At 44.9% G+C, this 18,194-nt stretch overlaps 1 protein-coding gene across 3 annotated transcripts in view; it reads right to left on the bottom strand.

Moving 5' to 3' along the window:
• ANKRD12 (ankyrin repeat domain 12) overlaps positions 1 to 18,194 on the bottom strand; it is an 86,804-nt gene that overhangs the window by 26,905 nt on the left and 41,705 nt on the right. The gene's annotated exons all lie outside the window — the stretch shown is intronic.

Raw genomic sequence — 18,194 nt, 5'->3', positions numbered from 1 at the left:
TGTGTCAGCTGTTGGGGAACCAGGACAATCTGACAATGTGGACTATTGGAACAAACCATAAATGGACTAGGTAAGAGAACCCTGAATTCATGAATGCTAATCACAACAGTAAATTTAATGAGAGGAGATATATGAACAGTATGAGGGAGCTATGGATGGACAAAAGACCTACATCCACACTAACTGACAAACAACTAAGTTACTTGATTCTTCAACATTGTAAAAGGAAGCTACTCTCACAACTTGAGAAAGACCAACTACACATAACACATGAACTCAAGAACATCTGGAAGTACAATTAGATATGCAGCCAACACCTGAAGCTGGAACATCACGTTCACCTCCTCTACAGAGCAGAGCAACTAATGTGAGGCATAAAATAATAATAGTAATAGTAATAGTAATAGTAATAATAATAATAATAATAATAAAGAACTGTGGGAAAACCCAGTGGAATATAATAAAACTGCGTCCTGGATCAAAGATATCCAACACAAAACAAAATGGGGAATATTGTAATAACCACTGATATGGTTGCAAAACAAGTAAAGAAGGTCAAGAACTGGAGTGCACATGGCCTGGATGAGCTGCATGGATACTGGTTGAAAGATCTCACCAGCTTCCATCACCGCATGGCCACTCAGTTTGATGAAATGCTTCAAAATGCCACAAGTAAAGAATGGTTAACAGCTGGTCGAACATACTTGATAATGGACCCAGAAAAGAGCACAGAACCAAGTAACTACCACCCAATTACTTGTTTGCCAACAACATTCAAACTTTTTACAAGAATACTGGCAAATTCAGTATTCGATCATCTGATGGAAAAGAGTCTGTATCCGGTAGAACAAAATTATAAAAAATCAAGAGGAACAAAAGATCAGCTGCTCATTGACAAAATGGTACTTAAAAATGCAAAACGATGGAAAACGAACTTAAATATGGCGTGGATTGATTACAAGAAGGCATTCAACTCATTAGCCCATAGCTGGATCAATGCGTGTTTGGAAAATTTTGGAATCAGCAAAAATATCTGTACATTTTTGAAAGCAAATATGGAAAAATGGAAAACAGCCCTAACAGTAAATGGGGAGAACATTGGTGAAATTAACATCAGACGAGGAACTTTCCATGGGAACTCACTTTCACCACTACTGTTCAACATCGCATTAATTCCATTGACAATAATCTTACAAAACACAAAACTGGGCTACTACATCTCAAGCCAGCATGGCAAGATAAACCATCTACTGTACATGGATGACTTAAAACTGTATGCAAAAAGCCACACTGAACTTGAATGAATACTCAACGCAGTCCAACTATTTAGCAGCGACATTAGAATGAACTTTGAACTTGGAAAATGTGCTGTACTATCCATGCAACGAGGAAAAATGGCAAAAATAGAAGGAATAGAACTGGGAAATGGAAGTATTGTGAAAGCACTAGCAAAGGATGATGGTTACAAATACCTGTGGCTCCGGAGCCTGCTCTGCCATTTGCACAGAGAGAGAGAGAGAGAGAGAGAGAGGGAGAGAGAGAGAGGCACTTGCACTTCCCTTCTCTCTCTCTCTCTCTCTCTCATGGGACTTGCCCCCTCTCAGGGCTCCTGATTGGCCCTGCACCCAGGTGCCCCGCCCCTGGGAGAAGGGTGGCCAGGAAATCCCTTTCCCAGGCCAAGATGCACGTGGCCGGGGAGCCGTGCAGGGAAGCCCTGCTATCCCCCCAGGGAGCGGCCCACCGAAGCCTCTGCTAGCATGGGAGGCTCCAGTGTCACCAGTGGACAGAGCTGACTGGTCGGCAGGCCGTTGCAGCGGTTCCAGCCCGAAGATGCCGGCGGCGCACAAGGTGGGCGGCCCGGGGAACGATGTCGTTGCTGGCTGCCACCCCAGCTGGGACTCCATGCTGCCCAGGCTCGCCCTCTGCCCGTGGGATGTAGCCACAGCGCCATGACAGGCCGTCCCTGTGTGGTGGGGGTGAGCGCTGCTCCGGAGTGCCTGGACGGCGTAGCAGAGGAGGGCGTGGGGACGGCGGCGGCGGCAGGCAGGATGTGCAGCGTTTGGGGCAAAAGGCTCTCCAGGCTCTTGTTGGCCTGCTGGCGGCGCAGCCCCACCTGGGCAGCCATGACACACTGCTACTCTTGTGGCCCTTCAGCCGTGAGAGCACGCTGTGGTTGCAGCAGCGCGTGCACTTGGGCATCTGCTGCAAGGGCGCCCGGGCCGGCTGAGCCACCGGGCCACCCATGTACAGGTATGGGGAGCCGTAGCCATTCATGGCGCCCTCTCACTGCAGCCACTAGATCCACCTCACTCGCGCCAGGGCCATGCTCGGCCGAACCAGGCGCTGAACTCGCTACTGACAATCCAAATTGCTGACTTTGCAATGACAAAGTTGAAACTGTTTCACACTTAATTTGTGAGTGCAGCAAATCGCGCAAACTGATTACAAATCTAGATATGACCAAGTTGCTAAATTATCCACTGGGCATTGTGTAAAAAGTACAACTTGCCTATGTCCGAAAAGTCGTGGGAACATAGGGTGGAAAAAGTTGTTGAGAATGAGAGGGTGAAGATCTTGTGGGACTTTTGAATACAGATAGATCGCCATTTGGAACATAATACGCCGGATATCACAGTTGTAGAGAACTGAAGCATACAGCTAATTGATATCACTGTATCAGGAGATGCCAGAGTCAAAGAAAAAGAACCGGAAAAAATTACAAAATATCGCGACCTGGCCATCGAAATTGCGCGATTATGGATGAAACGTGTAACAGTGGTACCCATTGTCATCGGGGCACTGGGAACTATGTCCAAAAAATACAAAATGTATTTTGCAAAATACATCAAGAAACTGTAACTTCCTGCAATAACTCCATCAATGTTACAAAAAACTGCGCTACTTGGAACATCTTATATTTTAAGGAGATACCTGGTTGACACCTAGGATGCTGATAGCAACCCATGTCAACCACCAGCACCAGCCAATTTGAATGTTCAGTTGACTGAGATTCATGTTTAATGAATAAATGATGATAATGATAATGATGATGATGATGATAATAAAAATAGTAGTAGTAGTAGTAGCAGCAGCAGCAGCAGCAGCAGCAGCAGCAGCAGCAGTTATTGGAAGGTATCTTGAAGGTCTTCTAGTCCAACCTCCTGCTCAGGCAGGAAACCCTATACCAGACAAATGGTTGTCCAGTCTTTTCATGGCTAAAGTAGCTGCAGTCAAGGCTCAGTGCAGAAGTATCATCCAATAGTATACTAAAAGATGCTAATAAACCTTCACTACAATTCCTATGACCACTATAACTCAAACCAATGAACTGATATATGCTACAGCCTCTGTAATGCTGGAGATGCTTGGCTACATGATCAAGAACAACAATACACACCCACACACCTAGAAAATGAGGTTAGAGGCTAAGACCAAGACAACTTAGAGAGAGATTAGTCAACTGGTGGAATTACAGAAGGATGTGAATATTAAAGTTAAGATTTGATCAATGAAAAAATACAAGGGCCTGACTCCATCTGAAGTCTTAGAGACTACTAAGCAAAGGTACTGGCTGCCAGATAAGTTGATACACTAGAAAAGCAGCGATCAAGAAGATAAATGTCCTCCTCTGTAAAGAACCATCCAAAGTGTACTCAAAACTGCAGTGCAAAAATACAGTAATAGCAAATCTATCAACAGCAGAAACTGAAGAGTATTGGAAGAAGATATAAGAGAAACAGCAGACATATAACATCAATGCAAAGTGGCTGCAGGATCCGAGAGCAGATTCCCAGAACAGGAACCAGTCACCATCATGTTAACAGACATCCAGCAAATAACCACATGTATTGGCTAAAAAAAAAAAAAAATTCAGCAGTACATGAATGCTTAGCAGCACAGATGAACCAACTGCTAGTAGCAGGTTCCTACCCAGGCCGGCTAATACAAGGAAGGACAGTCCTGATAATGAAAGTCCCCCATAAGGAAACAGATCCATCAAACTACCAACCAATAACCTGCCTTCCCACAACATGGGAAGTCTTATCAAGCCATATGGACAAGACCCTGCATGAGATGAACCATACACAGATTGTTGAGATGGCAGACATTAGAAAATCCTACCAGTGTCTGGAGAGGGCTGGACCAAAAGATAATACTGAGGCACTAATCACAGCACACACAAACAGTACTAAGCACCAGATCCATAGAAGCAGGAGTCCACCACACCAGACAAGACTTGAGGTGTAGACTATGCAGAAAGGCCTCAAAGACAGTCCAACACATAACAGCAGGCTATAAAATGCAGGCAGGAACAGCATACACTGAACGCAAAACCAAGTAGATGGGGCGTTGTCTTACTTGAATGCCTTTTCTCAGCACGGAGATGGAGAATCCACCAATGGGTTTACTCTGTCTTCCTGCCCAATCAGATCAAGTCAGCCAAACCTGTTACGCCTGTCCTGGACTAGGGTGTCCCAGTCTTGACGTGGGCGAAGCCATTAACTGACAGTATGACGTGTTGGCTCACAGAAACTAACCATAGGCCTAAAGAACCTGCGAGGGAGGGAGTGGATTCTCCATCTCCGTGCTGAGAAAAGGCGTTCAGCTAAGACAACGACCCTTCTCCAGCACAGGAGATGGAGAATCCACCAATGGGACATACCAAAGCCTACTGTACCTGTGGGAGGGAAGCAGGCTGGTCTGGTGTGACGCCTCTAGGTATAACCTGTTGGAGAACTCTCCTGCCGAAGGAGGCCTCCGTAGAGGCGAACCTGTCCAGTTTGTAGTCTTGAATAAAGGATAAAGGTGAAGACCACGTAGCCACCCTACAAACGTCCTCAATGGACGCCTGAGCGCTCCATGCCGCAGAGGTAGCTGCCCTGCGTGTTGAGTGGGCCGTGACCCAATGTGGAACCGGCAATGAATCGGACTGGTATACCCCCACAATGCAAGCCCTGATCCATCTGCCAATCGTGGAAGCAGACACCTTCCGAACCCTGGAGGAAGGGTAGAAGGAAACAAAGAGGGCCTCAGATTTGCGGAAGGCAGCTGTCCGTTTGATGTAACAACGGAGTGCCCTACAAACATCCAGAAAGTGCCATTGCCGTTCCAGATCATGAGATGGATTAGGGAGCACAATTTCCTGAGCCCTGTGGAATAGGGAATTAACCTTAGGGACAAAGGTAGGATCTAAATGAAGGACCACTCGGTTCTGGTAAAAGATGCATAAGTCATCCCTGATGGAAAGTGCCGCCAACTCAGATAACTGTCGTGCGGAAGTGATTGCCACCAGGAAGGTGACCTTGAGAGACAATGATTGCAGATCACACGTCCTGAGAGGCTCAAAAGGTGGCCTGGTGAGGGCCTGAAGAACCCGAGGCAGTTCCCAAGAGGGATACCTATGCACCACAGGGGGCTTAGTGTTTGTGGCACCCTTAATGAATGAACGTATCAATGGGTGTTGACCTAGGGATACTGTGATGTCACAGGTAAGTAAGGTGGAGAGAGCTGCAACCTGTCTGTGTATCGTATTCGGTGCTAAACCCCTTTCTAGATCCTCTATTAGGTAAGATCCTTGGAATGTCAAATCCGATGTAGTCAGGTGGTGTTTTGTGCACCACAGACAAAAATTCTTCCACGTGGTCTCATAAATGCGGTTGGTAGCAGGCGGTCGGGAGGCCTGGATCATGGAAATGACGCCTGGTGAGCAGGACTCCTGGGATAGGATCCTGCGCTCAAGTGTCAGGAGGCTAATTGGAGCCATTGGGGATCCGGATGTTGCAGGGCCCCTTGGCTGAGCGAGACACGACCCAGAGGGATCCTCCACGGGTGAGATATGGAAAGGCTCATGAGATTGGTGAACCATGATCTTCGCGGCCAGTACGGGGCCACTAGAAGAACCTCCGCCCTCTCCTGAAGGAGCTTGCGGACGACCGCTGGAATAAGAGGGAGAGGGGAAAAGGCGTAGAGCAGTCCCTCCAGCCACGGACTCTGGAGAGCAACCGCCCTTCCCGCTCCTAGGGATGGAAAACGGGAAAAGAACCTTGGTAGTTCAGTGTTCGTCGGGGAAGCAAACAGGTCTAATATCAGAAAGCCAAACCTATCGGAGATCTGCCTGAAGAGGTCCGGATGCAGATGCCATTCCGAGTGGTCCACTGTCGACCTGCTCAGGAAATCCGCCTGTCTGTTCGCCTCCTCTGAGATGTGGTCATCTCTGATGGAGGCAAGGTTGGTCTCTGCCCAGGAGCCCAACAATTGGGCCTCGGTCATGAGGGTATGGGATCGGGTACCGCCCTGCCGGTTCACATGGGCCTTTGCTGCCACATTGTCCGTGAGGACCAGCACATGATGTCTCGCAACTTTGTTGTGGAAGTGATGTAGGGCTAGGTGTATGGCCCTGAGCTCCAACCAGTTGATGTTGTGCCTCAAGTCTGAGCGGGACCACCGTCCTTGAGCCCACTGCGACTGGAGGTGCGCTCCCCAATCGAATAGACTGGCATCGGTCGTGATGGTGATTCGAGTGGGTTCTTTGAAGGAGGACCCTCTGGCCATGGCTCAGGAGAGCCCCCACTTGAGGGACTGCAAGGTCTGATGAGGGACCCTTACCCTTCGGTTGGAGGAGCTGGAGTCCAGCCTTTGGAAGGGGAGCAGGAACCATTGGAGGTTCCTGGAATGTAGTCTGGCCCATAGAACGATCACTATGGCCGATATCATCTTCCCTAACAATTGGGAGAGGATGGCCAACATCGCTGTCCGGTCTCTGCATTTTTTGAGGACCAACTCCCAGATACTGTCCCAGTGTTCCTGGGACAGATAGACCCGTCATCCTACCGTGTCTATGATAGCCCCTAGGTGTAATAGCCTGGTTGCGGGAACCGTCTGGCTCTTTAAAAAGTTTACCGAGAACCCATGGTCCTGGAGGACCTTTATCACCAACCTGACATCTGAGTGGGCAGCCGGGATGGACGATGACTGGATTAGGATGTCGTCCAGGTAGCATTGGACATGGACCGGCATCAGTCTCAGGTGAGCAGCCAGTACCGCCAGGATCTTGGTAAACACTCTCGGAGCCGAGGACAGACCGAATGGGAATGCCCTGTATTGATAATGGTGACCCATATAATTGAACCTTAGAAACCGGCTGTGGTCGAGAGAGATGGGAATGTGGAGATACGCTTCCGTAAGGTCTATGGACGTCAGGAAGTCTCCCCTTCTTATGCTGTTCAAGATGGACTGGAGCGCTTGCATCTTGAATTTTCAATATGCAAGATGGTAACTCAGACCTTTGAGGTCTAGGATCGCTCTCCATCCCGAGGCCTTGGGGACCACGAAGAGGATGGAGTAGAATCCCCGACCCCTCTGACTTGCCGGCACCGGTTCTATGGCCCTTATGTCCAGGAGGTGATGAATGGCCTCTTGCATGAGTCCGCGCTTTGTGGAATTTCTTGATTGAGGGTAAGAGATGAAACGCCCCGGAGGGCTGGAAATGAATTCCAGGGACAGGCCATGATGAATGGTGTTTAGGACCCAGATGTCTTCAACTGGTGAGCGAAGAGGGACAACCTGTCCCCTATGGGAGGGACTGCCTGAGAGTCACTTAGACCGTTGGAATGGATGTCCCCCCCAAAAGGGCCATTTGCTCTGGAATTGCTGCCTGGGTCTGGAACCCGGCCTGTCAGCCGGACGGTCCTGCCTGGCTGTGAAGGGATGGTGGGGTTGGGTATAGCTGGGACTAGCTTCTGACCGAAAGGACTGCCTCTGGGCTTAAGGGTTGACCCGTCTGTCGGCACATCTGGTAAGATGGTTAAGTACCTTACATTTGTCCTTCTTCTTGGTCCGGTACGATGCTAAGGCTTCCCCAAATAGTTTACCACCCTGGTACGGAGCTGCTGCCAGGCGCCACTTGGACTTAGCGTCAGTGTGCCCAGTGCTTTAGCCAGAGCATGCGACGTGCTATCACGTTGGATACCATGGCCCTGGAGGAAAACCTGGCAGCGTGTAGAATCGCATCGGAAGCATATTCTGTTGCCACTATTAGCTTGCTCAGGTCCTGATATGTGCGAACATCCTCCAGGGGAATCCTGGCTTGGAGCTGTCGAAGTCAGAGGAGAGAGGACCTGGTAAAAAAGGATGCTGAAGTGGTTGCCCTAATAGCCCACGCCGCTGCCTGATGGGTCCTGCGGAACATTAGTTCCCATCTCTGATCCTCCACCTTCAGTGCCTCAGACATATCTCCTGAGATCGTGGTGGGGGATACGAGAGGGGTGAAGGGGTCGTCCACCGTAGGCACCTCCAGCACATCTGCTAAATCTGGAGCAACGCTGAACAGTTTTTTATCGTTCCCGTTGGGGAGGGGAAAGGTGTGAAGGGAGACCCGCTGTTTCCGGACCTCATTGAGGAATAGGGGCGGACAAGGTACATGGTGCTGTGTTGTTACCGGTTCAGTGAAGACAGAGTCTGCATCTGAATCGGGTGTCGTTGTTGCTGCTGGCGTAGACCGATCGGGGCCAATGTGAGCTGTAGAACTGGCCTTACGAAGCAAGGGTAGAAAAAGAGAGGGGTTTAAAAGCCCGCCAAATGGCGGTGAGTCCAGGGGGGGATCCTCCTCCTCCGACCAAGGGGCATCTAATTCTTGATCATACTTCAGTGGGGATGAGGCCCTGCTATATGAAGATTGGGATGGGGAGGGAGGCCCGTGATATCCCATGGTTGCCGATTGGGGAATCGGAAGGGAAATGACTGAATTGGCCCTGGGCATCTGTGACCTGGCTGCAAGAGCCCGATTCACTGACTGAGCAATCAACGCTTGAAGGCGATCCTCGGGGGGGAGGTGCCAGCCTCAGCTACCCTGAGTCCAGCAGCCATGGGGGTGAAGGTAGCCTCTGGGACCGGGCGCTGGACCCATGGTACAGGTAACGATTGAGGGTTGTAGATATCCCGATCTGGTCCAGGCGGAGCGGGAGAGGTGAGGGACTCTCCTGGTGACCAGACCCCCTGGGCAGAGGTAAAAGGACCCAGTGGTAAATCAAAAGGAGGAGCCTCGGCTTGTTCAGCCTCAGCCCTGGCCTGTTTTTGTGCTTTGGAGACTTCCTTCTCCAGCCTAGGGTCTCCTGCTGGCCTGTTTCTCTGCCAATTTGGAGATCTTCCCCGCAGAGATGGCCTTGGCCTTGGCCGAGATCCTACCTGCGGCCTCCTGGTTGGAGGATCTATGCTGTTTCCAACCCGAGGAAGGAGGTAAGGCGTCCTTGGTCTGGGAGGCTGTGTTGCCCTCCATCCTGGTGAAGGTAAATTCAGGTGCACAAGAGGGTACCCGTGGTAATAAGTCGATTGGCGGCTAAGAGTGAAAGGCAGGGGAGGATAATGATCGCCCTGACCCCCCGGTCACCAGACCGGTGCTACTTCGATGACCGGTTGCGTCTACAGCCGCGGCAAAATCACCAAGGTGATGACAGCCAGCCTCCTCGTAGGATGCGTGGTGTTGCCAGGCCAGCGAGGTGATAAGTGGCAACACAGTTTGCGTGGTGGGCGGATCTGTGGGACGGCAAAAATTCCTTGCATGCTGACCACAGTCCTATGGACGACCCATCAGGGGGTGACCAGGTAGGGAGACACCAGATTGGGACCTAAAATCTGGGCCCTGTGGACCTTGTTCTCTAGAAAAAAAAAAACAAAAAATAAAAAGAAAAATATGCCTGGAGTGGTAATGTGCCTATGAGGAGGCTGTAAAACTCCTCAGGGGAAGCCCCTTACTGCAGGCCCCGGGGGGTTATTGCAGGTACTGCACAGTCGTAGAATGCACGGCCTACAGGCCAGTGAAACCGAGCATGAGGTCCAGTCAAAATGGCGGCCATGGCCTGGTCTAATTTTCCCTTTTGCAGAGCGAAGAGAGTTCTGAGAATGGGGTCTGGGGAGAACGCTTCCGGCTCACTCCACTGAGCGAGGACCCCAATTGAGCTTGAGATGACTGAGGAGAAGGAGGGAGGATCCCCCCAGTTGTGGTCCCCAGTTAAGGATTGTTGCCACCACGCGATCTGCAACCCAATTTTCTAGTCCCCCCGATCGATTCTCGGAGAGGAGGGTGAAGACGGCCCACGCACCTGCCTACGCAGCCTTTCCGGCAAAGGAAATGATCAGGAGACCCCACAGGAGGCGGCCGCCGAATTCGGGATTGGCTGTACGTCAGTGTGAACGCACGATCCGGTTGTCACGCGGCTGCCGAGGCTGCGGCTGTAATCCCCGACGAAGGGAGCAAAGGGGATGGTAATAGCACTGAGGGAAGGGAAGGAGAACAGAATTCAGGTTTTAACAGTCGAACTGAAACAGTGCTGGTCCCAGCGCTGCTCAGGAGACTGAGGCAATATGAAAAATCCACAAATAGGAGCTGGTGAAGGGGATGACAATAGCACTGATCCCAGTGCTGTCTGAGGGAAAGGAAGGAGAATGGAAGCCTCCATTCCGTCTGGATCACAGGGGGGAATTCAGGTATTTAACAGCCAAGCTGAAGCAGTGCTGATCCCAGTGCTGCTCAGGAGGCTGAGGAAATATGGAAAATCCACCAATGGGACTCGATCTACCTGCCTAAGAGCCAAACTTGCACATCTGTCCTGGGCAAGATCAAGTCGAGACTGGGACACCCTAGTCCAGGACAGGCGTAGCAGGTTTGGCTGACTTGATCTGATTGGGCAGGAAGACAGAGTAAACCCATTGGTGGATTCTCCATCTCTTGTGCTGGAGAAGGCATTGTATACATCTGCACAGTGTATGGGCCAGACCCTCCTAAGTCTCCATGGGAGATTCCATTGAAGGTCGTGGAGAATAAAAGAGCTAAGACCCTGTGGGACTTCCAGATCCAGATGAACAGATACTGGCCAAATAACCAGACATCAGGTAATAGACAAGGATCAGAAGATAGCAATGATGATAGATGTAATTGTGCCAAGTGACAGCAACATCAGAAAAAAGGAGAAGCAGAAATACTAGGACTCGAAGAAGGAACTAGCCAGGATGTAGAAACCAAAGGCCAAAGTGCTCACAGTGGTTGTAGGATTCAGGCAGTGAATCCGAAGCTGGGAGAATGGCGCCAGCATAACCCAGGAAGAACATCAGAGCAATTTCTCCAGAAGAGTACAGTGCTAGGAACAGCTAAGATAACTGCGCAGAATCCTCAAACTCTGAGGCCTTTGGTAGAAGACCTGATATTGAGGAAGAAACAGACTATCATGAGAGTGAGAAAGGAATTTTTTAACTATTTCACTTTTTTTCATGATGGAACATCATGATTTGAAATAATATTTCCCTGTATTGGCAAAAACTCCTGGGAGGGAAATAAGTGGGGAAGATGGAATATGGAAAAATAAGACTTCAGCATTCCCTTTCTATAACATTGTTCACATAACACCATATTCTATAAGTATTGTACTTGATGTGTTGGATCATTAACAATGGATTTAGCTTGATCATATGACTTATATAATGTGATACAAAATAAATATATTCAGAAATTATATAGCAGGATACTAATTTCCATATTCTCATCCTAAATAAATATAATTTTCATAAGAAATTCATAAATAAAAGTAATTATTTTTATAATTGAATTTCATTGTCATTGTTAACATACTTTTGCCATAATTATTATAATTTGTAACACATTTCATAAATAAGTAAGCATACTGATATTTTCTATATTTATCGTATTTTTCTTGGAAGCAACATTATAACATGAAGAAAAATGTACTGTTAGTAATATGACCACATATTCAAGAGCGTTATGATTCACTTACATACATAATTCTTTGCAAATTTATCAACAGGATTTATTCTGATGTATAGGACAGCAGGCCGAGTTCTCAGTTATAACTACATTGTCTCGATATACCTTCATAATAAACAAATAATTTTCATTTTTTGAGATCGGGTATATCAACTGAATGCACATGGAATCAGGAGAGAATTGATGGGAAAATATGTTTACTCTAAAGATGAAATGAGGTGGGGATTAATATGCACCAATCAGTAACTTCTGAACATTTTTGCATCTATCTTAATCAGCAATTCTTCTTATAGCCACATGACTTAGTTTCTTTAATATTGTCACTATATTAGTTTGGCATCAGCTATGGGTAAAGAGTAGACCTGTCAAGTTTATTAGCCTGAATGTCATGCACATATTGCTTTTGCTTTTGTAAATCTAATAAAACAGGGAAGTCAAGCTTGTCTAGCATGAGTTATAATCTGTAAACTATTTTCTAAGAAATATATACCCCTTGTACAAATACATTGTTTATATTACATTTGCAGAAAACATATCTAGCAACAGAAGCATTAAGAACACTTTTACAATTATTTTACAGATCAATCCAAATACTTAAATGCAGCTCAGAATCCTAGTTCTCAGAAGTTTCTTTTGCCAATGGATGAGTTCCATTGCATGGTGACTTTTTCCACCCTAATGCTCCACTTCTGTCTGACAAAAATCTACTGGCTGCAGAAAGAAGGTATATACTATGGGCAATTAATCTCAATCCATCACATCCCCTGCACCCCACCCCTCATTCCTTAAGTGCTAGGACTAGACCTCTTAATTATATTAGCCTGGAGTTAGTGTGACAAATACTCAGACAAGTCAGTGCATATAATGAGAAAAAAGTTAAAGAAAAAAATATTTGCTCAATTAATATTGTTCCCATCCCTTTTTGCTTGAATCGATATAACAAAAACACTTAGACTTATATAGTGCTTCATAGAGCTTTACAGCACTCTAAGTGATTTGCAATGTCTATTGCTCCCAACAATCTGTGTCCTCATTTTATCAACCTCGGAAGGATGGAAAACTGAATCAACCTTGGGCCATCAGGATTGAACTCCTGGCTGTGGACAGAGTTAGCCTAACATGTAAAGTTTTAGATGTGAAAATAGATTTCCTGCTTCACTCCCATCAATACCTTGTTCTAGGTCAGTGGTTCTCAACCTTTTTAATGCCGCGACCCCCAACCGGTCGTAAATCGAGGACTACTCAACCGGTTGTAAGTCGAGGACTATTCAATTGGTGCAGCACCGTTTGCAGAATGGGACTTTTGGCGGGCTCAGCAGGGCAGAGACAGCCTGGACAATTCCTATTGGCTTTTGAAAGCCAATAGAATTAGACTCTATTCAAGAGATTCTGTTCTATTGGCTTTCAAAAGCCAATAGAATAAAAGGGAGTAGCACAGCTAAGGAAAAGGGGGAAAAATGGCAGACTGCGTTGTTTGGCGACCCCCATGAAATGGTTGTTCGACCCCAAATGGGGTCCCGACTCACAGGTTGAGAACCACTGTTCTAGATGTTAATTACTCTTACTATTTAACATATAAATGATGCAACTGTATATGGAATCAAAACTGCTTTTGCTAATAAATTAGTGGTTACTTCATGGTAACAGTCGTATTCCTCCAAAGGTATTCACTGGAATGGAAAAATACTATAATAGAAGTTTAATCTGCATTTTTAATTTTCCAATGAAAAAGTAATATTACATTTATATTAATAAGTAAGTTATTTGCAGGCTGTTCACTAGTACAGAAAATAAACAAGTACTGTGATGAATTAACAATTTTAAAGAAGCAACTATAGTAAGTACACCTGGTAATCTATTTACCTGAATATGTCCTGTAAGAAGGTATTAATCTCTCCCCCCCCCCCCAGTTTTCATTTGTATGTTCTGGATCTGAATCTATAGAATGAAGAAGACATGGGAGAAAGGGATGGAGAAGAGCAGGAAGAAGGAAGTCTGGCATACAAGATAGATACACTACACATGATATTTTGGTTATTTTGTAACATCTATCTACCACCAATTACAGTGTCATTTAAAAAACCCTAACAAACTTTAGAATAATTCCTACTTGTATTAAACATACTGGTGATATCAAATAATATAATGTCATATTGAAATACTGAATAATAATTCAGGGAAACATTAATGATGTAATTTCCTTTTAGTGCTCCACTTTAATGCTGTTATATATGAAAGTTATAATCTAACTAGTACCAGCTTTCTCTTATTTATACATTGATGCATCTTTTTCAGGTGTTGATTGGCTCAGTAACTATCTGCTTCTACTTTATTCTAAGACTTTACTGCTTTTCACTGATTCTATGCATATTCACTATATTTTGCCAGTTAGGGAGAGTGGAGGATGAAGTGAAAGAAAAGTTTTTTTCAACATGCACAGATTTAGCTAAATCACACTTCTACAAGAATATTCAGGTGAAAATTTTTCCTTCAAGAGATCACATAAAGTTCTAAATATACAAAGGTATGTATAGCTGATATTTACTTTCATTTCTAAAAACTGAATGTGTTGAACTGGAGAAAAGCCCTAAAGAACCACCAATATGAAGTAGCATCATTAGAGAGGGCTGATATAGTTCTATAACAAAATACAATTTGTTAGATTTTTCCTTTACTTTATCAAGTAAAGCGTTGCGCAGGGGAAGCTGACGAGGGTGAGGAGGAATGGAAGAAAAATACCCAAGAGCCCTGGGAAAGGAAAATGGAGAAGGTACACCCCCCAGCCTCAAATCGTCCGATCTGAGGCAGCGTTGATCCCAGCACTTCTGGAGAACAGTTGGGATGTGAGGAGAGTTCCAAAGGGAATCCACTAACCTGGCGGAAAGGTGGAGGAGGAAAGGAAAATTCAACAATGGGATATCTAATCTGCTGAATAAAGATTCAGAGTCTCTTGAAATCTGAGAGCCAAACCTGACACGTCTTCAAGAGCTGGAGACCAAGTCAAGACTGGGTTCTCCTAGCAACAGGGGCGTGTCAAATTTGGCTAACTTGGTCTCAAGAGCAGGCAGACAGAGAAAACCCATTGGTGGATTCTCCATCTCCTGTGCTGGAGAATCTTAATTACATCTCAAAATTACTTTTGGTTTTAAATACGGTTTGTTCTTACTAGTTAAATATTAATTTATTTCTCTCGTAACTGAACTCACACTATTAAACAACAGAGGAAAATAAATCTCAGATTAAAGAATACACAGACACACACACACAGACATACACCCACAAAGAAATATTTCAATATCTTAATAGATCATTAAGAAGCTGGAGAGTTGAATTATAAATAATCTTCAACATACAATCATTTACTTTTGAGTCCAATAGCACTGAAAAAAGTGACTCGCAACTAGTCCTTGCACTTACAAATGTTGCAGCATCCCTACTGTCATGTGATCAAAATTTAAATGCTTGGCAATTGTCATGTATTTCAATGCTTGTAGTGTCCTAGGGTCATGTGATTGTCATCTGCAAGCTTCTGAGCCAGTTTTTGACAAGCAAAGCCAATTTGGGAAGCTAGAGTCACTTCACAACAGAATGATTCATTTAACAACTGTAATAATTTGCTTGATAACCATGGCAAAAGGGATCATAAAACTGAGTGTGATTCATTTAACATCTTGCTTGGCAAAGAAAATTCTGGTTTCAGTTGTGGTTATAAGTTGAGGACTATGTGTATTTTTGAATACATTTCCATTAAATCTAAAAATACATTATTTGTTACAATGTAGGTCATTAAGATAACCAGTTTGGTGTAATGGTTAAAGTGGTGAGCCAGAAACCACAGATGGTATGCTCTTGGCCTCCTTTAGGCATGAAAATTGCATGATTCAGTCACTTTCTTTCAGCCCAATCAACTTCACAGGGTTGTTGTTGGGAAAATATGAGGCAGGAGTGCTAGATTTGTTCGCAACATTCAGCTATACATAAAAATGGGAGTATAAATATCAAATTATAATAATTTGTGTAAGGACATCATTATGCAAATAGCACAAATTATAGCATTCATGAAGATTTATGGTAGTTCTTTAACATAACATAAATTTCAGTTTCTGTTCTGGACAACTTCAGTTGCAGTCAGTATATTGAAGGAACAACTTCAACTTCAGGTATTATGTTAGGGCATAGTCACACAGAGGTTTTGACTATTACATCTGAAGTCCATAAAATAGCAGTTTGTAAAATTTTCTCCATTCATAGATTGAACCACCTAGTTTTTTGAAAAACACCTGATAGGGCAGAATACATCTGAAAGATACTTTTCAGTGTTTTTTGAAAGCAAAAATAGGTTTCTATGTTTCAGAACACTATAGTAATTAGGAACAAGAAACTACATGAAACCTGTCTAATCTTATTACTACATTTTTGGAAGCACAATAGGAAATATACGTTGATACTTGACCTATTAGTTCTAAGCATTTCCTTCAAGATGGAAGAAAAGGAAAAAAAGAGGATGACCAGGAGCAAGGTGGCTGAACTCAATTAGTGGCAGATCGACGCAATATTGGAAGATCTGAAGGCCTAGGTTGAGGACAGGTCATTCTGCAGAAAATTTAGCTATATGGTTGTTAAGAGTCAATACCAACTTCATGGAACATCACCACCACCACCATCATGGCCCTGTTCTTGCAGTGCCTCGAAAACCTTTCTCCAAATTGTGCAATTTGTAGAAGTAAGCTTTTGAAAGATTGCAAAAATGGCTCCCGTTTGCAGAATGGTGTGAGGTGGCCTCAGTAGGAAGGCTGTGCCTCTCAGTGGCTGGGCACACCTGATAGCAGCTGCAGAAAACTGCAAAGGTTAAGTGGGACACTTTAACTGGCTGAGGCCTTTTCATAGGCGGGAGAGCAATTGAGGCCTCCTGGGCCAAGACAATTTTATGTGTGGTGATGGGCTGAGTAGGTGAATAAGAGATAGATGGGTAGGGATAGTTGTAACACACTTTTGATTGTAAATGCAGGTAGACTGCTAAACTCCTGAATTTTCATCATGTGACTGTGGGAGTGCAACAATTTTGAGCACAGATTATAAATTCTTTCATTGAGCATCATCTTAATTTTGAGCAATTGTTGAACTAATATTGTTAAGCAAGGATTACATGTATTCTGAACCAACTGAAATTTAGAGTGCCTTAAAAACAGCCTTGTTGAGGAGATAGGACACGGAAAAAAAAATCCCCAAGAGAGTATGATTCCACCACCACCCATCCCCCCAGAAAGGGCATAACACAACTGGTAAACAGATTCCTGGACACTATCACTAGCAAAAAATTTTAAAACCTAGAAGTATTCCTCTGCACAAAGAAAATGTGAATCCTTAAACAACATGATCTATACTTCTAGATCATCAAAGCAATTCTCAACTGTCTAAATAATCTTTACTTTTATTGTTTCCACGCCAAAAAACCCAAACAAACCAAACCCACAAGGAACTAAACTTTCTTTCATGTTAATTCAATATCCTTACTTTGAGGATTAGGAAATGGAAGCTGAGTATCATCTCAATCAGGATGAATCCCCACATATTTATTAGGTCCATGTAATGCTAACATGGGAAATAGGAAAATACTGTGAGAGCCCTGTATTATACTTGTGAAATGTAGAAGCAATCTTCCAACAAAATTTAACCCAGAACAATACAAAAAGCAACAATTATCAAACAAACCTTTCAACATGTATGCAATATAATGTTGCAATATAAAGCAGTATAAGAATATTCAGGGAGGGGGAAGAGGAAATGGACTAAGAATGAAAGAAACTGTCTCAATGAAGCTCCACGTAAAGCAAATTATTTTGTAATGAGTTATAATCTCACAGAGGACTGTTTCCTTTGATCTATACCAGGGGTCCCCAAACCCCAGTCCTTGGCCTGGACCCAGTCTGCAGCCTTTTGGGAATGGGGCTGGGCAGGTGGCAAGTAGAAGCACGAGTGCATGAAGCTCCATTTGCGCAAACAGTGGGAGCGCGCAGGAAACCATCTTCTCTCCCACCCCTGCCAGTCCATAGAGCCAGAAAGGTTGGGGACAGTTCATCTGTACTATGTACAAGCTTGACTCGTTTTACATGTTAATTAAGTAAACAAAGAATCAAGCGTGCTTTAAAAGTGCTTTTGTGTATATATATTCTGAACTTAAATACTGCTACTTTCCCTTAGACCAGGATAGGCAAACTTGGCTCTTTTATGATTCGTGGACTTCAACTCCCAGAATTCCTGAGTCAGTGCTGACTCCGGAATTCTGGGAGTTGAAGTCCACGAATCATAAAAGAGCCAAGGTTGCCTACCCCTGCCTTAGACACTAACATTGCTGAAAGATCAGGCAAGCACAAACTCATCTTAAAAATTAAACTTACAGTTCACTGAAAATAAAATACAA

The sequence above is a fragment of the Crotalus tigris genome, unplaced genomic scaffold (genome assembly GCF_016545835.1).
Source record: "Crotalus tigris isolate CLP2741 ecotype Arizona unplaced genomic scaffold, ASM1654583v1 scf7180000017731.4096049, whole genome shotgun sequence".
Classification (NCBI taxonomy): domain Eukaryota; kingdom Metazoa; phylum Chordata; class Lepidosauria; order Squamata; family Viperidae; genus Crotalus; species Crotalus tigris.
The sequence above is the reverse complement of the archived record's forward strand: the minus strand, read 5'-3'. Positions and strand labels throughout refer to the sequence as shown.